This window comes from Bombus terrestris, unplaced genomic scaffold (genome assembly GCF_910591885.1).
Source record: "Bombus terrestris unplaced genomic scaffold, iyBomTerr1.2, whole genome shotgun sequence".
Taxonomy (NCBI): domain Eukaryota; kingdom Metazoa; phylum Arthropoda; class Insecta; order Hymenoptera; family Apidae; genus Bombus; species Bombus terrestris.
In genome coordinates this window covers 2,124,390-2,137,928 of record NW_025963552.1, presented here as the reverse complement: position 1 = coordinate 2,137,928, position 13,539 = coordinate 2,124,390, and positions in this window count along the sequence as shown.

The following is a 13,539-nucleotide window of genomic DNA, read 5'->3' as shown; positions in this document are numbered from 1 at the left end:
TTCGCTGCGCTCGCTCGAAAACTATAGCGTAACCTAAAACCAATCCATCTTGCGTTCATTATTCGATATGGTGGCGACTTATTTCGAATTTGCGAACGTGTCGGATCGGATGTGAGGTTGGACTAAATTTTTACGAGCGAGCGGAGCGAGCGAGCAACGATCACAATTTGCAAGGTATACATATACCTTGCAATATGCATATATATCGTGTTAGTACCTAATTTTGTGAGCCACTTCGGACATCACATTGGACTGTAGTATGTGGAAATAGTACTATTTATGTGAAACTATTCACAAACTGTAAACATTTGTCAGCAGGCAATAGGATAAAGACTTCCGGCTCCTCGGGCTGGTGCGAATGTTTCAATGTCCGTATGTGCCAAACCGTTGGATTGTGACACACCTTTACGCGTCTCTCGTTCGCTGCGCTCGCTCGAAAACTATAGCGTAACCTAAAACCAATCCATCTTGCGTTCATTATTCGATATGGTGGCGACTTATTTCGAATTTGCGAACGTGTCGGACCGGATGTGAGGTTGGACTAAATTTTTACGAGCGAGCGGAGCGAGCGAGCATCGATCACAATATGCAAGGTATACATATACCTTGCAATATGCATATATATCGTGTTAGTACCTAATTTCGTCAGCCACTTCGGAAATCACATTGCCCTGTAGTATGTCGAAATAGTACTATTTATGTGAAACTATTCACAAACTGTAAACATTTGTCAGTAGGCAATATGATAAAGACTTCCGGCTCCTCGGGCTGGTGCAAATGTTTCAATGTCAGTATGTGCCAAACCGTTGGATTGTGACACACCTTTACGCGTCTCTCGCTCGCTGCGCTCGCTCGAAAGCTGTAGCCTAACCTAAACCCAATTCATCTTGCGTTAGTCATTCGATATGAAGGCAACTTATTTCGAATTTGCGAACGTGTCGGATCGTATGTGAGGTTGGACTAAATTTTTACGAGCGAGCGGAGCGAGCGAGCAACGATCACAATTTGCAAGGTATACATATACCTTATATTGCCTTGCATATATTTCGTGTTAGTACCTAATTTTGTCAGCCACTTCGGACATCACATTGGACTGTAGTATGTGGAAATAGTACTATTTATGTGAAACTATTCACAAACTGTAAACATTTGTCAGCAGGCAATAGGATAAAGGCTTCCGGCTCCTCGGGCTGGTGCGAATGTTTCAATGTCCGTATGTGCCAAACCGTTGGATTGTGACACACCTTTACGCGTCTCTCGTTCGCTGCGCTCGCTCGAAAACTATAGCGTAACCTAAAACCAATCCATCTTGCGTTCATTATTCGATATGGTGGCGACTTATTTCGAATTTGCGAACGTGTCGGATCGGATGTGAGGTTGGACTAAATTTTTACGAGCGAGCGGAGCGAGCGAGCAACGATCACAATTTGCAAGGTATACATATACCTTGCAATATGCATATATATCGTGTTAGTACCTAATTTTGTTAGCCACTTCGGACATCACATTGGACTGTAGTATGTGGAAATAGTACTATTTATGTGAAACTATTCACAAACTGTAAACATTTGTCAGCAGGCAATAGGATAAATACTTCCGGCTCCTCTGGCTGGTGCGAATGTTTCAATGTCCGTATGTGCCAAACCGTTAGATTGTGATACACCTTTACGCGTCTCTCGCTCGCTGCGCTCGCTCGAAAACTATAGCCTAACCTAAAACCAATCCCTCTTGCGTTAGTCATTCGATATGAAGGCGACTTATTTCGAATTTGCGAACGTGTCGGATCGGATGTGAGGTTGGACTAAATTTTTACGAGCGAGCGGAGCGAGCGAGCAACGATCCCAATTTGCAAGGTATACATATACCTTATATTGCCTTGCATATATTTCGTGTTAGTACCTAATTTTGTCAGCCACTTCGGACATCACATTGGACTGTAGTATGTGGAAATAGTACTATTTATGTGAAACTATTCACAAACTGTAAACATTTGTCAGCAGGCAATAGGATAAAGACTTCCGGCTCCTCGGGCTGGTGCGAATGTTTCAATGTCCGTATGTTTGAAACCGTTGGATTGTGACACACCTTTACGCGTCTCTCGTTCGCTGCGCTCGCTCGAAAACTATAGCGTAACCTAAAACCAATCCATCTTGCGTTCATTATTCGATATGGTGGCGACTTATTTCGAATTTGCGAACGTGTCGGATCGGATGTGAGGTTGGACTAAATTTTTACGAGCGAGCGGAGCGAGCGAGCAACGATCACAATTTGCAAGGTATACATATACCTGGCAATATGCATATATATCGTGTTAGTACCTAATTTTGTGAGCCACTTCGGACATCACATTGGACTGTAGTATGTGGAAACAGTACTATTTATGTGAAACTATTCACAAACTGTAAACATTTGTCAGCAGGCAATAGGATAAAGACTTCCGGCTCCTCGGGCTGGTGCGAATGTTTCAATGTCCGTATGTTTCAAACCGTTGGATTGTGACACACCTTTACGCGTCTCTCGTTCGCTGCGCTCGCTCGAAAACTATAGCGTAACCTAAAACCAATCCATCTTGCGTTCATTATTCGATATGGTGGCGACTTATTTCGAATTTGCGAACGTGTCGGATCGGATGTGAGGTTGGACTAAATTTTTACGAGCGAGCGGAGCGAGCGAGCAACGATCACAATTTGCAAGGTATACATATACCTCGCAATATGCATATATATCGTGTTAGTACCTAATTTTGTTAGCCACTTCGGTCATCACATTGGACTGTAGTATGTGGAAATAGTACTATTTATGTGAAGCTATTCACAAACTGTAAACATTTGTCAGCAGGCAATAGGATAAATACTTCTGTCTCCTCTGGCTGGCGCGAATGTTTCAATGTCCGTATGTGCCAAACCGTTAGATTGTGATACACCTTTACGCGTCTCTCGCTCGCTGCGCTCGCTCGAAAACTATAGCCTAACCTAAAACCAATCCCTCTTGCGTTAGTCATTCGATATGAAGGCGACTTATTTCGAATTTGCGAACGTGTCGGATCGGATGTGAGGTTGGACTAAATTTTTACGAGCGAGCGGTGCGAGCGAGCAACGATCACAATTTGCAAGGTATACATATACCTTGCAATATGCATATATATCGTGTTAGTACCTAATTTTGTCAGCCACTTCGGACATCACATTGCACTGTAGTATGTGGAAATAGTACTATTTCTGTGAAACTATTCACAAACTGTAAACATTTGTCAGCAGGCAATATGATAAAGACATCCGGCTCCTCGGGCTGGTGCGAATGTTTCAATGTCAGTATGTGCCAAACCGTTGGATTGTGACACACCTTTACGCGTCTTTCGCTCGCTGCGCTCGCTCGAAAGCTGTAGCCTAACCTAAACCCAATCCATCTTGCGTTAGTCATTCGATATGAAGGCAACTTATTTCGAATTTGCGAACGTGTCGGATCGCATGTGAGGTTGGACTAAATTTTTACGAGGGAGCGGAGCGAGCGGGCAACGATCACAATTTGCAAGCAATACATATACCTTATATTGCCTTGCATATATTTCGTGTTAGTACCTAATTTTGTCAGCCACTTCGGACATCACATTGGACTGTAGTATGTGGAAATAGTACTATTTATGTGAAACTATTCACAAACTGTAAACATTTGTCAGCAGGCAATAGGATAAAGACTTCCGGCTCCTCGGGTTGGTGCGAATGTTTCAATGTCCGTATGTGCCAAACCGTTGGATTGTGACACACCTTTACACGTCTCTCGTTCGCTGCGCTCGCTCGAAAACTATAGCGTAACCTAAAACCAATCCATCTTGCGTTCATTATTCGATATGGTGGCGACTTATTTCGAATTTGCGAACGTGTCGGATCGGATGTGAGGTTGGACTAAATTTTTACGAGCGAGCGGAGCGAGCGAGCAACGATCACAATTTGCAAGGTATACATATACCTTGCAATATGCATATATATCGTGTTAGTACCTAATTTTGTGAGCCACTTCGGACATCACATTGGACTGTAGTATGTGGAAATAGTACTATTTATGTGAAACTATTCACAAACTGTAAACATTTGTCAGCAGGCAATAGGATAAAGACTTCCGGCTCCTCGGGCTGGTGCGAATGTTTCAATGTCCGTATGTGCCAAACCGTTGGATTGTGACACACCTTTACGCGTCTCTCGTTCGCTGCGCTCGCTCGAAAACTATAGCGTAACCTAAAACCAATCCATCTTGCGTTCATTATTCGATATGGTGGCGACTTATTTCGAATTTGCGAACGTGTCGGACCGGATGTGAGGTTGGACTAAATTTTTACGAGCGAGCGGAGCGAGCGAGCATCGATCACAATATGCAAGGTATACATATACCTTGCAATATGCATATATATCGTGTTAGTACCTAATTTCGTCAGCCACTTCGGAAATCACATTGCCCTGTAGTATGTCGAAATAGTACTATTTATGTGAAACTATTCACAAACTGTAAACATTTGTCAGTAGGCAATATGATAAAGACTTCCGGCTCCTCGGGCTGGTGCAAATGTTTCAATGTCAGTATGTGCCAAACCGTTGGATTGTGACACACCTTTACGCGTCTCTCGCTCGCTGCGCTCGCTCGAAAGCTGTAGCCTAACCTAAACCCAATTCATCTTGCGTTAGTCATTCGATATGAAGGCAACTTATTTCGAATTTGCGAACGTGTCGGATCGTATGTGAGGTTGGACTAAATTTTTACGAGCGAGCGGAGCGAGCGAGCAACGATCACAATTTGCAAGGTATACATATACCTTATATTGCCTTGCATATATTTCGTGTTAGTACCTAATTTTGTCAGCCACTTCGGACATCACATTGGACTGTAGTATGTGGAAATAGTACTATTTATGTGAAACTATTCACAAACTGTAAACATTTGTCAGCAGGCAATAGGATAAAGGCTTCCGGCTCCTCGGGCTGGTGCGAATGTTTCAATGTCCGTATGTGCCAAACCGTTGGATTGTGACACACCTTTACGCGTCTCTCGTTCGCTGCGCTCGCTCGAAAACTATAGCGTAACCTAAAACCAATCCATCTTGCGTTCATTATTCGATATGGTGGCGACTTATTTCGAATTTGCGAACGTGTCGGATCGGATGTGAGGTTGAACTAAATTTTTACGAGCGAGCGGAGCGAGCGAGCAACGATCACAATTTGCAAGATATACATATACCTTGCAATATGCATATATATCGTGTTAGTACCTAATTTTGTTAGCCACTTCGGACATCACATTGGACTGTAGTATGTGGAAATAGTACTATTTATGTGAAACTATTCGCAAACTGTAAACATTTGTCAGCAGGCAATAGGATAAATACTTCCGGCTCCTCTGGCTGGTGCGAATGTTTCAATGTCCGTATGTGCCAAACCGTTAGATTGTGATACACCTTTACGCGTCTCTCGCTCGCTGCGCTCGCTCGAAAACTATAGCCTAACCTAAAACCAATCCCTCTTGCGTTAGTCATTCGATATGAAGGCGACTTATTTCGAATTTGCGAACGTGTCGGATCGGATGTGAGGTTGGACTAAATTTTTACGAGCGAGCGGAGCGAGCGAGCAACGATCACAATTTGCAAGGTATACATATACCTCGCAATATGCATATATATCGTGTTAGTACCTAATTTTGTCAGCCACTTCGGACATCACATTGCACTGTAGTATGTGGAAATAGTACTATTTATGTGAAACTATTCACAAACTGTAAACATTTGTCAGCAGGCAATAGGATAAATACTTCTGGCTCCTCTGGCTGGCGCGAATGTTTCAATGTCCGTATGTGCCAAACCGTTAGATTGTGATACACCTTTACGCGTCTCTCGCTCGCTGCGCTCGCTCGAAAACTATAGCCTAACCTAAAACCAATCCCTCTTGCGTTAGTCATTCGATATGAAGGCGACTTATTTCGAATTTGCGAACGTGTCGGATCGGATGTGAGGTTGGACTAAATTTTTACGAGCGAGCGGTGCGAGCGAGCAACGATCACAATTTGCAAGGTATACATATACCTTGCAATATGCATATATATCGTGTTAGTACCTAATTTTGTCAGCCACTTCGGACATCACATTGCACTGTAGTATGTGGAAATAGTACTATTTATGTGAAACTATTCACAAACTGTAAACATCTGTCAGCAGGCAATAGGATAAAGACTTCCGGCTCCTCGGGCTGGTGCGAATGTTTCAATGTCCGTATGTGCCAAACCGTTGGATTGTGACGCACCTTTACGCGTCTCTCGTTCGCTGCGCTCGCTCGAAAACTATAGCGTAACCTAAAACCAATCCATCTTGCGTTCATTATTCGATATGGTGGCGACTTACTTCGAATTTGCGAACGTGTCGGATCGGATGTGAGGTTGGACTAAATTTTTACGAGCGAGCGGAGCGAGCGAGCAACGATCACAATTTGCAAGGTATACATATACCTTGCAATATGCATATATATCGTGTTAGTACCTAATTTTGTCAGCCACTTCGGACATCACATTGCACTGTAGTATGTGGAAATAGTACTATTTATGTGAAACTATTCACAAACTGTAAACATCTGTCAGCAGGCAACAGGATAAAGACTTCCGGCTCCTCGGGCTGGTGCGAATGTTTCAATGTCCGTATGTGCCAAACCGTTGGATTGTGACGCACCTTTACGCGTCTCTCGTTCGCTGCGCTCGCTCGAAAACTATAGCGTAACCTAAAACCAATCCATCTTGCGTTCATTATTCGATATGTTGGCGACTTATTTCGAATTTGCGAACGTGTCGGATCGGATGTGAGGTTGGACTAAATTTTTACGAGCGAGCGGAGCGAGCGAGCAACGAACACAGTTTGCAAGGTATACATATACCTTATATTGCCTTGCATATATTTCGTGTTAGTACCTAATTTTGTCAGCCACTTCGGACATCACATTGGACTGTAGTATGTGGAAATAGTACTATTTATGTGAAATTATTCACAAACTGTAAACATTTGTCAGCAGGAAATAGGATAAATACTTCCGGCTCCTCTGGCTGGTGCGAATGTTTCAATGTCCGTATGTGCCAAACCGTTAGATTGTGATACACCTTTACGCGTCTCTCGCTCGCTGCGCTCGCTCGAAAACTATAGCCTAACCTAAAACCAATCCCTCTTGCGTTAGTCATTCGATATGAAGGCGACTTATTTCGAATTTGCGAAAGTGTCGGATCGGATGTGAGGTTGGACTAAATTTTTACGAGCGAGCGGAGCGAGCGAGCATCGATCACAATATGCAAGGTATACATATACCTTGCAATATGCATATATATCGTGTTAGTACCTAATTTCGTCAGCCACTTCGGACATCACATTGCCCTGTAGTATGTGGAAATAGTACTATTTCTGTGAAACTATTCACAAACTGTAAACATTTGTCAGCAGGCAATATGATAAAGACATCCGGCTCCTCGGGCTGGTGCGAATGTTTCAATGTCAGTATGTGCCAAACCGTTGGATTGTGACACACCTTTACGCGTCTCTCGCTCGCTACGCTCGCTCGAAAGCTGTAGCCTAACCTAAACCCAATCCATCTTGCGTTAGTCATTCGATATGAAGGCAACTTATTTCGAATTTGCGAACGTGTCGGATCGTATGTGAGGTTGGACTAAATTTTTACGAGCGAGCGGAGCGAGCGAGCAACGATCACAATTTGCAAGGTATACATATACCGTATATTGCCTTGCATATATTTCGTGTTAGTACCTAATTTTGTCAGCCACTTCGGACATCACATTGGACTGTAGTATGTGGAAGTAGTACTATTTATGTGAAACTATTCACAAACTGTAGACATTTGTCAGCAGGCAATAGGATAAAGACTTCCGGCTCCTCGGGCTGGTGCGAATGTTTCAATGTCCGTATGTGCCAAACCGTTGGATTGTGACACACCTTTACGCGTCTCTCGTTCGCTGCGCTCGCTCGAAAACTATAGCGTAACCTAAAACCAATCCATCTTGCGTTCATTATTCGATATGGTGGCGACTTATTTCGAATTTGCGAACGTGTCGGACCGGATGTGAGGTTGGACTAAATTTTTACGAGCGAGCGGAGCGAGCGAGCATCGATCACAATACGCAAGGTATTCATATACCTTGCAATATGCATATATATCGTGTTAGTACCTAATTTCGTCAGCCACTTCGGACATCACATTGCCCTGTAGTATGTGGAAATAGTACTATTTATGTGAAACTATTCACAAACTGTAAACATTTGTCAGCAGGCAATATGATAAAGACATCCGGCTCCTCGGGCTGGTGCGAATGTTTCAATGTCCGTATGTGCCAAACCGTTGGATTGTGACACACCTTTACGCGTCTCTCGCTCGCTGCGCTCGCTCGAAAGCTGTAGCCTTACCTAAACCCAATCCATCTTGCGTTAGTCATTCGATATGAAGGCAACTTATTTCGAATTTGCGAACGTGTCGGATCGTATGAGAGGTTGGACTAAATTTTTACGAGCGAGCGGAGCGAGCGAGCAACGATCACAATTTGCAAGGTATACATATACCTTGCAATATGCATATATATCGTGTTAGTACCTAATTTCGTCAGCCACTTCGGACATCACATTGCCCTGTAGTATGTGGAAATAGTACTATTTCTGTGAAACTATTCACAAACTGTAAACATTTGTCAGCAGGCAATATGATAAAGACATCCGGCTCCTCGGGCTGGTGCGAATGTTTCAATGTCAGTATGTGCCAAACCGTTGGATTGTGACACACCTTTACGCGTCTCTCGCTCGCTACGCTCGCTCGAAAGCTGTAGCCTAACCTAAACCCAATCCATCTTGCGTTAGTCATTCGATATGAAGGCAACTTATTTCGAATTTGCGAACGTGTCGGATCGTATGTGAGGTTGGACTAAATTTTTACGAGCGAGCGGAGCGAGCGAGCAACGATCACAATTTGCAAGGTATACATATACCGTATATTGCCTTGCATATATTTCGTGTTAGTACCTAATTTTGTCAGCCACTTCGGACATCACATTGGACTGTAGTATGTGGAAGTAGTACTATTTATGTGAAACTATTCACAAACTGTAAACATTTGTCAGCAGGCAATAGGATAAAGACTTCCGGCTCCTCGGGCTGGTGCGAATGTTTCAATGTCCGTATGTGCCAAACCGTTGGATTGTGACACACCTTTACGCGTCTCTCGTTCGCTGCGCTCGCTCGAAAACTATAGCGTAACCTAAAACCAATCCATCTTGCGTTCATTATTCGATATGGTGGCGACTTATTTCGAATTTGCGAACGTGTCGGACCGGATGTGAGGTTGGACTAAATTTTTACGAGCGAGCGGAGCGAGCGAGCATCGATCACAATACGCAAGGTATTCATATACCTTGCAATATGCATATATATCGTGTTAGTACCTAATTTCGTCAGCCACTTCGGACATCACATTGCCCTGTAGTATGTGGAAATAGTACTATTTATGTGAAACTATTCACAAACTGTAAACATTTGTCAGCAGGCAATATGATAAAGACATCCGGCTCCTCGGGCTGGTGCGAATGTTTCAATGTCAGTATGTGCCAAACCGTTGGATTGTGACACACCTTTACGCGTCTCTCGCTCGCTGCGCTCGCTCGAAAGCTGTAGCCTTACCTAAACCCAATCCATCTTGCGTTAGTCATTCGATATGAAGGCAACTTATTTCGAATTTGCGAACGTGTCGGATCGTATGTGAGGTTGGACTAAATTTTTACGAGCGAGCGGAGCGAGCGAGCAACGATCACAATTTGCAAGGTATACATATACCTTATATTGCCTTGCATATATTTCGTGTTAGTACCTAATTTTGTCAGCCACTTCGGACATCACATTGGACTGTAGTATGTGGAAATAGTACTATTTATGTGAAACTATTCACAAACTGTAAACATTTGTCAGCAGGCAATAGGATAAATACTTCCGGCTCCTCTGGCTGGTGCGAATGTTTCAATGTCCGTATGTGCCAAACCGTTATATTGTGATACACCGTTACGCGTCTCTCGCTCGCTGCGCTCGCTCGAAAACTATAGCCTAACCTAAAACCAATCCCTCTTGCGTTAGTCATTCGATATGAAGGCGACTTATTTCGAATTTGCGAACGTGTCGGATCGGATGTGAGGTTGGACTAAATTTTTACGAGCGAGCGGAGCGAGCGAGCAACGATCACAATTTGCAAGGTATACATATACCTTGCAATATGCATATATATCGTGTTAGTACCTAATTTTGTCAGCCACTTCGGACATCACATTGCACTGTAGTATGTCGAAATAGTACTATTTATGTGAAACTATTCACAAACTGTAAACATTTGTCAGTAGGCAATATGATAAAGACTTCCGACTCCTCGGGCTGGTGCGAATGTTTCAATGTCAGTATGTGCCAAACCGTTGGATTGTGACACACCTTTACGCGTCTCTCGTTCGCTGCGCTCGCTCGAAAACTATAGCGTAACCTAAAACCAATCCATCTTGCGTTCATTATTCGATATGGTGGCGACTTATTTCGAATTTGCGAACGTGTCGGATCGGATGTGAGGTTGGACTAAATTTTTACGAGCGAGCGGAGCGAGCGAGCATCGATCACAATATGCAAGGTATACATATACCTTGCAATATGCATATATATCGTGTTAGTACCTAATTTCGTCAGCCACTTCGGACATCACATTGCCCTGTAGTATGTGGAAATAGTACTATTTATGTGAAACTATTCACAAACTGTAAACATTTGTCAGCAGGCAATATGATAAAGACATCCGGCTCCTCGGGCTGGTGCGAATGTTTCAATGTCCGTATGTGCCAAACCGTTGGATTGAGACACACCTTTACGCGTCTCTCGCTCGCTGCGCTCGCTCGAAAGCTGTAGCCTAACCTAAACCCAATCCATCTTGCGTTAGTCATTCGATATGAAGGCAACTTATTTCGAATTTGCGAACGTGTCGGATCGTATGAGAGGTTGGACTAAATTTTTACGAGCGAGCGGAGCTAGCGAGCAACGATCACAATTTGCAAGGTATACATATACCTTATATTGCCTTGCATATATTTCGTGTTAGTACCTAATTTTGTCAGACACTTCGGACATCACATTGGACTGTAGTATGTGGAAATAGTACTATTTATGTGAAACTATTCACAAACTGTAAACATTTGTCAGCAGGCAATAGGATAAATACTTCCGGCTCCTCTGGCTGGTGCGAATGTTTCAATGTCCGTATGTGCCAAACCGTTATATTGTGATACACCGTTACGCGTCTCTCGCTCGCTGCGCTCGCTCGAAAACTATAGCCTAACCTAAAACCAATCCCTCTTGCGTTAGTCATTCGATATGAAGGCGACTTATTTCGAATTTGCGAACGTGTCGGATCGGATGTGAGGTTGGACTAAATTTTTACGAGCGAGCGGAGCGAGCGAGCAACGATCACAATTTGCAAGGTATACATATACCTTGCAATATGCATATATATCGTGTTAGTACCTAATTTTGTCAGCCACTTCGGACATCACATTGCACTGTAGTATGTCGAAATAGTACTATTTATGTGAAACTATTCACAAACTGTAAACATTTGTCAGTAGGCAATATGATAAAGACATCCGACTCCTCGGGCTGGTGCGAATGTTTCAATGTCAGTATGTGCCAAACCGTTGGATTGTGACACACCTTTACGCGTCTCTCGTTCGCTGCGCTCGCTCGAAAACTATAGCGTAACCTAAAACCAATCCATCTTGCGTTCATTATTCGATATGGTGGCGACTTATTTCGAATTTGCGAACGTGTCGGATCGGATGTGAGGTTGGACTAAATTTTTACGAGCGAGCGGAGCGAGCGAGCATCGATCACAATATGCAAGGTATACATATACCTTGCAATATGCATATATATCGTGTTAGTACCTAATTTCGTCAGCCACTTCGGACATCACATTGCCCTGTAGTATGTGGAAATAGTACTATTTATGTGAAACTATTCACAAACTGTAAACATTTGTCAGCAGGCAATATGATAAAGACATCCGGCTCCTCGGGCTGGTGCGAATGTTTCAATGTCCGTATGTGCCAAACCGTTGGATTGAGACACACCTTTACGCGTCTCTCGCTCGCTGCGCTCGCTCGAAAGCTGTAGCCTAACCTAAACCCAATCCATCTTGCGTTAGTCATTCGATATGAAGGCAACTTATTTCGAATTTGCGAACGTGTCGGATCGTATGAGAGGTTGGACTAAATTTTTACGAGCGAGCGGAGCTAGCGAGCAACGATCACAATTTGCAAGGTATACATATACCTTATATTGCCTTGCATATATTTCGTGTTAGTACCTAATTTTGTCAGACACTTCGGACATCACATTGGACTGTAGTATGTGGAAATAGTACTATTTATGTGAAACTATTCACAAACTGTAAACATTTGTCAGCAGGCAATAGGATAAATACTTCCGGCTCCTCTGGCTGGTGCGAATGTTTCAATGTCCGTATGTGCCAAACCGTTATATTGTGATACACCGTTACGCGTCTCTCGCTCGCTGCGCTCGCTCGAAAACTATAGCCTAACCTAAAACCAATCCCTCTTGCGTTAGTCATTCGATATGAAGGCGACTTATTTCGAATTTGCGAACGTGTCGGATCGGATGTGAGGTTGGACTAAATTTTTACGAGCGAGCGGAGCGAGCGAGCAACGATCACAATTTGCAAGGTATACATATACCTTGCAATATGCATATATATCGTGTTAGTACCTAATTTTGTCAGCCACTTCGGACATCACATTGCACTGTAGTATGTCGAAATAGTACTATTTATGTGAAACTATTCACAAACTGTAAACATTTGTCAGTAGGCAATATGATAAAGACTTCCGACTCCTCGGGCTGGTGCGAATGTTTCAATGTCAGTATGTGCCAAACCGTTGGATTGTGACACACCTTTACGCGTCTCTCGTTCGCTGCGCTCGCTCGAAAACTATAGCGTAACCTAAAACCAATCCATCTTGCGTTCATTATTCGATATGGTGGCGACTTATTTCGAATTTGCGAACGTGTCGGATCGGATGTGAGGTTGGACTAAATTTTTACGAGCGAGCGGAGCGAGCGAGCATCGATCACAATATGCAAGGTATACATATACCTTGCAATATGCATATATATCGTGTTAGTACCTAATTTCGTCAGCCACTTCGGACATCACATTGCCCTGTAGTATGTGGAAATAGTACTATTTATGTGAAACTATTCACAAACTGTAAACATTTGTCAGCAGGCAATATGATAAAGACATCCGGCTCCTCGGGCTGGTGCGAATGTTTCAATGTCCGTATGTGCCAAACCGTTGGATTGAGACACACCTTTACGCGTCTCTCGCTCGCTGCGCTCGCTCGAAAGCTGTAGCCTAACCTAAACCCAATCCATCTTGCGTTAGTCATTCGATATGAAGGCAACTTATTTCGAATTTGCGAACGTGT